This window comes from Phyllobates terribilis, unplaced genomic scaffold (assembly GCF_046119375.1).
Source record: "Phyllobates terribilis strain yellow unplaced genomic scaffold, ASM4611937v1 Scaffold_3__8_contigs__length_932513732, whole genome shotgun sequence".
Classification (NCBI taxonomy): domain Eukaryota; kingdom Metazoa; phylum Chordata; class Amphibia; order Anura; family Dendrobatidae; genus Phyllobates; species Phyllobates terribilis.
The window spans coordinates 677883991-677896065 of record NW_027362763.1 but is presented as its reverse complement, the minus strand read 5'-3'; the positions used below and the strand labels follow the sequence as shown (position 1 = coordinate 677896065).

At 50.1% G+C, this 12075-nt stretch overlaps 1 non-coding gene across 1 annotated transcript; it reads left to right on the top strand.

Moving 5' to 3' along the window:
• The first annotated feature begins 2784 nt into the window (after positions 1-2784).
• LOC141260620 (U6 spliceosomal RNA) lies at positions 2785-2887 on the top strand. The gene has a single exon (XR_012319361.1). It is a non-coding gene; the product is annotated as a U6 spliceosomal RNA (small nuclear RNA).
• The last annotated feature ends 9188 nt before the right edge of the window (positions 2888-12075 follow it).

The following is a 12075-nucleotide window of genomic DNA, read 5'->3' as shown; positions in this document are numbered from 1 at the left end:
GGGAGCTCCTCCCCTTAGCAACTGGGATCTGGAGGCGGGGTTAGTTAGAGATAGTGAAAGGAGTTGAAGTCAGTACAGCGAAGAGGAAAGACCTGGGGAGTGGAGCTGCACGGCAGTTCACCCCAGAGAGGAGCGTAGAAGAACCGGACACCGGAGTCGGAGGTTGTGGGACACTGAAGGCCCAGCAGCAGAAACCGGAGGGCAGGAGACTGCAGGTGTCCTGACCCCATCAGACGCCCGGAGGCTCAGCAGCACATAGGGCCCAGCACCGCCACGTGGGAGCGACACTCCAGGAAGGCCCGAGCTGCCGGCTATACGGGTGAGGAAAAAGACGTTTTACTCAGGGACGAGGGCCGCAGCACAGCTATACGCAGCAGGGCCAAAGAGGTAGCGCAAAGGGAAGGCCTACAACTCCACCTGGCGAGGTGGATTCCCAACTTGCTTCCAGGCCGCCCGGACCTCTACTACCAGCTAGTACCCGTGCCCCAGTCTGCCTAACCACCGCAAGTAAAGATAAGAGGAAACCGCCATTAAGTTGTGTCCTAGAATTATTATCTGCGCCATCCCCTGAACTACACTGCACAGAAACATCTATAACATCACCATTTCCTGCCCTGGAGCTAAGCTCTGCCTGTGGAGAGCTGAATCAACTCTGCTGCATCATCATCAGCTCCAGAGGATCTGCACCAGAGCGGCGGCTCCATATAGCCGAATACCACAGGTGGCGTCACGAACATTAAGCTATAAAAACTATAATCCCCTTTTATTGACCACCCTGGGTCACGGACCGGGTCACTGCCACTGTGACATCCCCTGCACCGACCGGCCCGGTACCAAGTACCCCACGGCCCAAAGGGCGCGTCAACTTGGCGTCACGAACAGGATTCACGAAGCCCGATAAAACCGGGTCCTGTGTGCCACAAAGACTGTGTATAACTGTATAAACTGCAGCCATTACTGTAGCACATGTGGAGTTAATGATATGTGGGGTGTCCCATCGTGGGCGGAGCCTCAGAATCTGTGCCAAAATAGGCCCCTCACACTTGTATAGACTGTACCAGAGTTGTCTGTCACTCAGGCTGAAAGGTGTCAGCCTTCCCCTTTGCATCACACTGAGGGGGGAGATTGTCGCCTCCCCCTGCAGAGGGCTGTGTGATCCCATCCATCCATCCCAGCTGCTGCAGCTCTGTGCTGTGTGATCCCATCCATCCAGCTGCTGAAGCTCTGTGCTGTGTGATCCCGTCCACCCAGCTGCTGCAGCTCTGTGCTGTGTGATCCCATCCATCCAGCTGCTGAAGCTCTGTGCTGTGTGATCCCATCCATCCAGCTGCTGCAGCTCTGTGCTGTGTGATCCCATCCATCCAGCTGCTGAAGCTCTGTGCTGTGTGATCCCATCCAAGTGTGAGAAGCTGTGGAGCAAGAGTGCAGCTATACGGTGACCTGCAGAGCAGCAGACTGGTACGTCAGCAGAAACCCAGGACCTAGCTGAAGTTCACTAGGGGGGAGGAAGATGCCCAACCTGGGAGAGGATCTAGCTGCGGGCGCAGCCGCCGCCACTGTGATGCCGTTATCAATGCCATATATACCAGGGGCAGCGTGGTTGCCCCAGTACTTAGGGGAGTCGCACACCCTGACCGACTTTGAGGAGAGACTGCGCAGTTTGTTTAAAGTATACCCCCTGTCTGAGAAGCAAAAAGTCAGAATCCTCATAGGCCAGCTAATCGGTGCAGCCCAGGGGGAGGTGAAGTCCTGGCCGGGCAGGGACAAAGGCACTGTTAAGGAAATACTGGCCCGATTGAAGGATACCTTTGACACCCGCACCGCAGCAGAGATTAAAATGAAGTTCTACGGGTGCAAACAAAGGATGCAGGACAGTGTACGGGACTATTCTCTAAACCTGCAGGAGGCGCTGCGGGCCATTAAACAGGTAGACCCGGACAGTGTGCGAGACGAGGACAGATTGCTAACTGAGCAGTTTATTGAGGGGCTCCTGTCCAGCGCTCACAGGACACAGCTGCACATTATGGCTCTGCAAAACCCTGATCTGCACTTTGCGCAATTTAAAGACCGAGCCATCCGGGTGCTACGAGAACCAACAACAGGTGGCACTGCAACCCTCCGGCGCCCCGCTATCACATACCACCAGGAGGTGGCGTCATTTTCCCCAGCACCTGTGGAGGCTGATGCGCAGACCCTAGCTAATGACCCCTCTGCAGACCTACGCCTTCAGGTCCAGGAGCTGACCAAAAGTGTGGCTGCGTTTAACCAAAACCATGCAGGCCATGCAAGTGTCTCCAAAGGAAAGGATCCAGCTGGCTTCTAGTCCAGATGACGTCCCGTGGCGACGGCAGAGAAGAATTCCACCGACCAGAGGGAGGAACAGCGATCGCTACGACCAGGACGGACAACCCATCTGCCGCCGCTGTCAAAAGGCGGGGCACCTCACAAGATTCTGCGGTTTAAAACGAGCAACCCCTGGGGCAGAGGGCCAACCCCCAGGAGTAAGACGACCAGGCCCACAAAGCTGGCGAGACAAGTACGTGGGAGGACGACCGGTCCTACCTGTCGTGCTTGATGGCATCCCGATGAAGGCATTGCTGGACACTGGTTCCCAGGTGACAACGATGCCATATATCCTTTATAAGCGATACTGGACTGACTCAGACATTACCTGCAGTCCAGATGAACATCTTAACATCTATGCCAGCAATGGTCAGCCCTTGCCTCAGGTGGGGTATAAAAAGGTGGCCTTAAAGGTTGGCTGAGTAGAATTGCTATCACAAGGAATGATTATTGTTGATATACTAAAATTGGAACGATACAGAGAAGATTAGCATGGCCCCTGAGCAAGGATGACACGCAAATTCGTGAAGCGTTCCATATTTTTCTTCCGACAAGCCTACAACCTGCATTAACCACCGCTGCACGACCAGCTCTACCCTCACCTACTGTATCCTCACCCATCCCTTGTAGATTGTGAGCCCTCGCGGGCAGGGTCCTCGCTCCTCCTGTACCAGTCGCTGTCACATTGTGTTCAAGATTATTGAAATTGTTCTTGTATGTATACCCCTTTTTCACATGTAAAGTGCCATGGAATAAATGGCGCTATAATAATAAATAATAATAATAATATTGATCGCCGAGAAAGTCATCCTATGATATCTATAGGCACCAATGTGATAGAGAATTGTCTTGGGGAAATAATTCTTTTGGTGCAACAGGTCGCAGAGACTGCCAGTTCCAGTCAGCAGCGAGTTCTGCAGAAGGAGATCAGAGCCCTGATGAAAAGACAACAGGTAGAGCTGTCTGGTGGAGAAGTCAGCAGTGTCAGGATGAGTGATCCATTCCCCATTGCAATGCCCCCTAGGAGTGAAATGTTAATATGGTGCCGGGCAGCAATAGGTCTTAGGGGTCAAGATTATCAGGCCCTGGTAGAACCCGTGTACTCCGACAGTAGGCCCACCATCTTGATAGCCAGTGGGGTAGTCGATATCCGCAGGGGGAGAGTACCGATACGCATCCTGAATTGTGGGGAGAAAGAGGTCCATTTACCCCGGGATGCTACCCTTGCTAAGCTATTCACTGTCAGTAACAATGCAATAAAGGCAATGGAACCCTTGCCTCCATCCAAACCGGGGGAGGATAATGGCTCCAAGGGGCAGATGGAGGATTGGTGTCAGAGGCTACAAGTGGGCACTGACTCCACCCCTTTGCACCAAAAGCATGGAGTATACCGGGTGGTCCAAGAATATGAGCGAGTCTTCAGCAAACACCCACTAGACTTTGGGCAGGTAAAAGGGGTCCAACATCATATCCCCAAGGGAGATCATCTGCCCATTAAAGAGAAGTACCGGCCTGTACCCCCAGCTCACTATCAATGTGCCAAATGGAATGTTACGGGAGATGAAGGAGGCTGGGGTGATCAGAGATAGTTGTAGCCCCTGGGCAGCTCCATTAGTTCTCATTAGAAAGAAGGATGGTACAATGAGGATTTGTGTTGATTACAGGCAGATTAACCGCATTACACATAAGGACGCCTACCCATTACCCAGAATTGAGGAATCATTAGCAGCATTGAGATCTGCTAACTATTTCTCCACTTTGGATCTCACCAGTGGGTACTGGCAGGTTCCTGTGGCAGAGGCAGACAGAGAAAAGACCGCGTTTACAACACCAGTGGGCCTCAGTGAGTTCAACTGCATGCCATTTGGGCTCTGCAATGCCCCAGGAACCTTCCAGCGGTTAATGGAGTGTTGCCTAGGACACAAAAACTTCAAAACCGTCCTGCTGTACCTAGACAACGTAATCGTCTACTCAAAGACATATGAAGACCACCTGGAGCACCTGGCCGAGTTGTTCGAAGCCCTATCTGGTTATGGCCTGAAAGTAAAGCCATCCAAGTGCCACCTGTTAAAGCCCAAGGTGCAGTACCTAGGTCATGTGGTAAGCGCCGAAGGTGTAGCACCAGACCCTGAAAAAGTCACTGTGATCAAGGACTGGCCAAGACCCTCCACTATCAAGGAAGTGCGGCAGTTCCTCGGGCTGGTAGGCTACTACAGGAGGTTCATCAAGGGTTTCACCAAGATAGCGGCACCCATTCAGGACCTCTTAGTGGGCCAGTCCAAGAAGGCCAAGAACCCGAAACCTCCGTTCAAATGGCGTAAACCAGAAGACGAATCTTTCACTCGACTGAAAATGGCTCTTACTGGAGACGAAGTCCTGGCCTACCCCGACTATGGCCAACCCTTTGTACTCCATACGGATGCCAGCAACGTGGGATTGGGAACGGTGCTGTCCCAGGTACAGCAGGGCAGAGAGAGAGTGATTGCCTACGCCTGCGAGAAGCTCCGTCCTACAGAAATGAACCCCGACAACTATAGTTCCTTCAAGTTGGAGTTTTTAGCCATAGTCTGGGCTATAACAGAGCGCTTCAAACACTATCTCGCCTCCTCCAGATTTACAGTCTTCACAGACCACAACCCGCTGACGCACCTGGAGACTGCGAAGCTTGGTGCCCTAGAGCAACGATGGATGGCCGACTGTCTAACTACGAGTTTACCATCAAGTATCGGGTGGGGCATAAAAACACTAATGCTGATGCGCTGTCCAGGATGCCCAACTTGCCAGATGGGGGAGAAGACCCAGAAGATCTGGAGGAGATAGAGCTACCCGCTTTCCATCGTCACAGGGTGTCCCAGTGCTCCCACTGTGTGAGGGACAAGCGCTCCACCAACAGAGAGGCCACGTTCAACCCATTGCCCCACCATGGATGGGCAGAGACGCAGGATAGTGACCCGGCTGTCCGCTTGGTAAAGGAGTTGCTGACACAAGCTGACTCGCACCCTGATCCAGATTCTCCACAGGAGACCCCACAGTTGTGGAAGGAGAAGGGCAAGCTGTTCATCTACGAGGGAAAGCTGTGTCGAAGAAGTATCAACTCCCGGACACAAACTGGTCTGGCAGGTGGTAGTCCCGAGGCGGGATGCGCCAATGGTCTTAGAAGCGTACCACGATGGAGCAGGACACTTCGGGTGGAAGAAGTTGGAAGTCCTACTACAGTATGTGAGCGATTCTACTGGGTTGGCATGAGGAAAGCAATCGAGAGATGGTGTCGAGAATGTGGTCCATGCAACCTGAGACGGAAAGACCGTGACAGTCAGAGGGCTCCCCTGCAGCCCATAATCACCAAACAACCACTTGAACTGGTAGCCTTGGACCACATGAAGCTAGACCCAAGCCGGTCAGGCTATGTCTACGCTCTCACTATAGTAGACCGCTACTCCAGGTTCTTGGTAGTAGTGCCAGTGAAAGATCAGACGGCTCAGATGGCAGCCAAAGCGTTTCAACAACACTTTTGTCGCCCGCAGGGTTACCCTGAACGAGTGCTGACCGACCAAGGTCCAATCTTTGAAGCAGAAGTGTTCCAGGAATTCTGTAACTTGTACGGCTGCAAGAAAATAAGGACGACGCCGTATCATCCCCAGACCAATGGGTTGTGGAAGAAGATGAACCAGGTGGTGATAGACCTGTTGAAGATGTTGCCCCTTGAAGAACGTAGCCTGTGGCCAGAGAAGTTACCAGATTTGGTGGACCTATATAACCACATCCCGGTGAACTCCACCAACTGTACAGCCACTTACCTGATGAGGGCAAGACCCAGTAAGCTCCCCATTAACTTAGACATGGGAGTTTTAACACCAGAGACGACATCACCAGATGCAGATTGGGATACAGAGCGGCAGCAACAATACCGCAAGCTGCAAGAATGTGTTGAGAGAAGTTTGTCCCAGGTGAGACAGAAGCAGGAGAAAACTTACAATCAGCAAGCACCTGCAGTTCCCTTGTCACCTGGAGAACAGGTACTTAAGAGGAAGAGACGAGTCCATAAATTAGATGACCAGTGGGAGGTTGAGCCATACACCATCCTACCTTCAAATTTCGATAACACCAAGGTGTGCCTCATCAGTAAAGATGGAGGGGAGATTTCAGCGGCAGTCTCAAGAGACCTCTTGAAGATATGCCCTGAACAGTTGAAACACAAAGAAGAAGACCAAGACAGCCCTCAGCCCATAGAAAAAGTGGAGGAAACGGTCCAGACAGTCCTTGGAGCATTACCCCGGTCTCAGACGCAGGTGAACAGAGCAATTGTGGTACCGGTCCTGACCTTTCTCCAAGCGGCCTCACCGGAAGGTGCAGAGGCTCCAGAACAGCAGAGAGACCAATCGGCCCCAGAGACAGATGCTTCATCAGCAGCAGATCAGGAGAATCTACCCTCTGCTAGCAGTGAACCTGTCGTACCCAGGGTGACCCAAAGAGTTCGTAGGAGATTACCCAGCCTACCAGTGTTACCTCAGACTACCCGTAGTGTAGTTCACACTGAACCCACCACACCAGGGGTAGACACTAGGCACCAGGGAAGGTCAGTGACAACAAATGTACTACGTAGATCGACACAAAGTACTAAAGGTCAGCTCCCTGCCCGCTGGAGTAACTAAAGTGTATGTTATATATAGTTGTAACCATTAAATAATCTTGGATATATATAGTTGTTAAATTTATGGACAATCGGACCACAGGACTAGGTGTGGTCAGGACAATATTGAAAATAGTTAGTAAGTGACCTTGAAAATAAGCCGAAGACCAGGCCCAACGACAGCGTGCCCTGAAGCCATGCCCAGGGACGATACACAAAGTGGGTTGATGCGGTTCCCACCAGCCAAATTTAAATGATCCGGAAAAAGACAATCCCCGCATTGTGGCGTAAAGACTAAGCACTGCAGTGACTGCTATAAATTTTTGGTTGGGTTTTTTGTAATTTTTGACTTTGTAAACTATTTGTAATGTGAATTGTTATTGTTAATTGTTAATTCAAAAAGGTATCCTCAGTCCGGGAGTACTGAAGTTAACTAGGGGGGAATGTGGCACCCCAGGAGTCCGGTTGACACTGTGGCATTGCCTCCCTTACAAGGGGTGATGCCATGCCTGGAAGCAAGCAGAGGTCCCCTAGTCAGGTATACTAGCATGCAACACTCTCCTGGCTCAAGACCAGCAAGGGGAGCTCCTCCCCTTAGCAACTGGAATCTGGAGGCGGAGTTAGTTAGAGTCAGTGAAAGGAGTTGAAGTCAGGACAGCGAAGAGGAAAGACCTGGGCAGTGAAGCTGCACGGCAGCTCACCCCAGAGGGGAGCGTAGAAGAACCGGACACCGGAGTCGGAGGTTGTGGGGCACTGAAGGCCCAGCAGCAGAAACCGGAGGGCAGGAGACTGCAGGTCTCCTGGCCCCATCAGACGCCCAGAGGCTTAGCAGCACGATAGGGCCCAGCACCGCCACATGGGAGCGACACTCCAGGAAGGACCGAGCTGCCTGCCATATGGGTGAGCACAAAGATGTTTTACTCAGGGACGAGGGCCACAGCATAGCTACAAGCAGCAGGGCCAAAGAGATTAGCGCAAAGGGAAGGCCTCCAACTTCACCTGGCAAGGTGGATTCCCAACTTGCTTCCAGGCCACCCGGACCTCTACTACCAGCTAGTATCCTTGCCCCGGTCTGCCTAACCACCGCAAGTAAAGATAAGAGGAAACCGCCATTAAGTTGTCTCCTAGAATTATTATCTGCGCCATCCCCTGCGCTACACTGCACAGCAACATCTATAACATCACCATTTCCTGCCCTGGATCTAAGCTCTGCTTGTGGAGAGCTAAACCAACTCTGCTGCGTCATCATCAGCTCCAGAGGATCTGCACCAGAGCGGCGGCTCCATATAGCCGCATACCACAGGTGGCGTCACGAACATTAAACTATAAAAACTATAATCCCCTTTTATTGACCGCCCTGGGTCACAGACTGGGTCACTGCCACTGTGACATCCCCTGCACCGACCGGCCCGGCACCGAGTACCCCACGGCCCAGGGGTGCGTTATAAGCCAAGGTAGTCCCAGCACTACAGGAGAGGGCAAGCCCTCTAGCACATAACAATCGATATTCCAAGTTCATGGCCCCCACCTACAGACGTATCCCTCGAATGACCTGAGTAAAATACCTCTGGCTAAAGGGTGCAGAATCAAAAGCGATTATAGGCATAGGTCTAGACAATTTATGAGAATTGAGACCCTGTTCCTGGACGAACCAGGTGTCAATTAGATTAAACCCCGTCCCACTGTCCAAAAAGACTGAAATAAACAGCTTATTTTAGCCAAAGTGGATCTCGGAGGGTAAAAAGAATTGTGAGCTACCCACAGAAGAAAAATGTACACCCGGGTTGCTAACCTCCCCACAACCCTGGCTCCTTAGTTTTCCGGCTGCTGTTTGTGGTTATAGGTGGACAAGTACCCACAAAATGACCCTTCTTACCATAGAAAAAACACACTCACTCTTTGTGTCGAACTGCAGGAGGACCGGTAAAAAGAGTCGTCCCTCAACTGCATGGGTTCCTCTATGGACTTAGCCCTAGGTTCCATTGACCCATGACCCCCCAAAGATTCAGATGTCTCTTTATGTCTCTGACGTAGATGGCGGTCCACATGGATAGCTAAGCTGAATGTGCCTACCCTCGTCAGATCCGCAGCCACTATGCAGTTTGAGGCTGGGCAAGTACTGGCATGGGACACTGGCTGAGAATCATCGGTTCCATTGACACGGCTTGAAAAAGTTCCACACTTGGAATGAAACATCGCCCTGACATGATGGGTCAATAAACCAATAATCACTTGTACTATGGAGTGCTGCCTTTGTCTTCTTTGGATATTTTGAGGTTTGGTTTTACCTGAAAGGCATTTTGAATCCAACTTTATAGTATATTTATGCTAGTGCTGCACCTGTATTTTTTCTATTAGCTAGAGACATGGCCGCCTCTAGGGAAACCGGGGTCTCATACAGAGCAAAGGCATTCTCAGAAAGCCCCTGACAGAACTGACTATGGAGCGCGGGGTCATTCCACCTAGTATTCATAGACCACCTCATGGACTTGGGGCAATACCCCTCCGCTGGCCAGTCTCCCTGCTGAAGCTGACATAATTTAAACTCAGCCAGAGAGACTCGGTCGTCATAGATAAGACCTAGAGCCTGAAAAAATTACTCCACCATCTGAAGTGACTGGGAATCAGACAGGAGAAAAAATGCCCTGGTTTAAGGGTCACTGTGGAAAAGAGAGATTATGATCCCCACCCGTTCCTCCTCGATACCCGAGGAGTGAGGACGTAACCTAAAATGAAGTGTGCAGGCCTCCCCAAAATTTTCCCGAACCCCAGAGAAACTATCTGGCAAAACGATCTTGGGCTCCACTAGGGGTTGCCTGGGAGCCGGAGTCAATGGGTGCTGCAAAGCAACAGAGCGCAAGTCTGCCACCTCCAGGCAGAGTTGTTGTAGCTTCCCTGCCAGAGCAGCCACAGGATCCATAATGGATCCAAAAAGGTACTGCCAGTGATAATGTCACGTAGCGGCTAGGGACTGTGGGCACCTATCTGATCCCTCAAAATAGGGGTCGCCTTAGGCGATCCCTGTCCCCCATATTACCCCGGAAGGTGGAGATGCCAGGGTCACTTACCTTTCTGTGCTCCTATCTTAACCCTTATCTGTTCCCTCCCCCACCCAGGACGGTGTGAGGCTGAAGTGTATAGGATAACACCAACCAGACTGACAGTGGTAAACAGGGATAAAAGAAAACTACAATCATACAAATACACTCACAAAGCAGCAGAGTGAGAAACAGAGGAGAGATAGGAAGGAGAAACCAAATGGGAGAGGATGAGGATAAACTTGCAAACCAACTCCACACAAAAATCTCCTGAACACTCTCCAACCACCTACTTCAAACACTGAATAACTCCTCCAACACCAAACCAGGAACTTGAAAACTATCACTGGCAACTCCCAAGTGTCAGTGGCAAGCATATATACCAGAGGGGAATGGCCAACACAGAACAGCTGAGACTATTCAGGATGGAGAGCTCCAGGAGATCAACTGAGCTGATTAACCCTTGCAATGACAGAGCAAGGAAAACTCTGCACTGTTTAATAGGATGGTGAAGCAGTTCTAATCAGTGTAGGAGTTTGTGTAACCATACGCCGTGATCTTCTGGCCCCTCTCTTTCGCGGTATCCCACTGACAGTAACATCTCGGTGTTACACTGATTTGGTTGTGGATCCAGTGTTGCGACCATTTCTCCAAAGTGTTTCATTGTCTGCAACGTGGCTGCAACGTCTCTGGACTTGTCTACCATTACACACATCAGGAACTTCATTGGTCGGTGATTACACAGGAGCTGCCAGCAGTGGATCTTGATGATTTTCCCAAGTGCATTCAGCGGCAGAACCTTCCTCACACGACCATTAATACCCTCAGTGACTGCACCCAAGACTGGAAGTGCCGGAATTTCTACTCATGGCTCAGACTCCAGATTGAATAAATCCAGATGTTTTGAACATTTTCCATTTTTTCATCATTTGCAGATCAGTAACGTCTCCATCCCGTTATCTTCAGAACTTCACCTATTTTCTTCTTGGTGTTGTAACTTCAATGTTGTGGAGTGTAGATGTATATAATTTTATTTTAAGTGCCGGTGTTGGGGGTATATGGCAAAACATATTTTGGGGGCTGTACAACACACTAGCAGAGATCTTGAAGACTGTAAGTGATTGATACAATAAGTATAGAAAAATGCATAACTTCCTTCAAGATATTTTTCTTGTGAACGATATCAATGCATCAGGAAACTGCTCCCATAATATATTCTCTGTGGTGGAGTCACATGAGGAGGACTGGCATCCTTATCTGGGAGAGTCAGGGGTCTGTGTGGGTGATTGAGGGTCCTCTGTGTTATTTTCCATCCCCGGAGATACAATGTTACTACATTCTACATCTTGTCTGTGTTTACAATCATTGTATCCAGCGTTTACATGGCCGTCTTACATTCCTCCCGGCTGACCAAATGCTGCGCCTGTGACAGTGATCCAGACCTGGCCGGGGCTCAGACTTAATTTGGATATTCAAGATTCTGAGATGAAGTAATGTAAAGACTGAGATTTATCATCTTACAGACGGAATCGGATAATGAGCCAAATGTCAATCAAAGTTATTGTTCCTGGGAAAGCAGTTTTAGGATTTAGACGGCTGGATCTGATCATCCTGATCTGTCTGGTACAGAATGACAGAACTGCAGTTAGGGTCTTCTGGGTCATTCAGGGTCTGCGGAACATTAGGTGACAGTTCCCTCATGGAGGGGTCATTAATAGCTTAATATATCATATAAGTATTACTCCAATTTAATAAAAAATCAGACAAACATATAGTAGTATATAAACAATAAATATTTTACTAAGATACAAAACTACACAACAAAATAAAATGTAAAAGTTATTAGCAAAAACAAGTAACAACGAACGCAAGGGGAGGCAGATGAGAGACACAAAATAGTGAAAATAAGATCACAATACAAAAGGTACCCACCAGATGGCAGAATACCAAGGAATAATGATAACGGTTTGTATAGGCACACACATATATATATGTATATACCCTCCTACAGCCCCCTCCACGTCTCCTGGTGTACTGGCCTGTCTCCTGGTAGCGCCTCCAGCC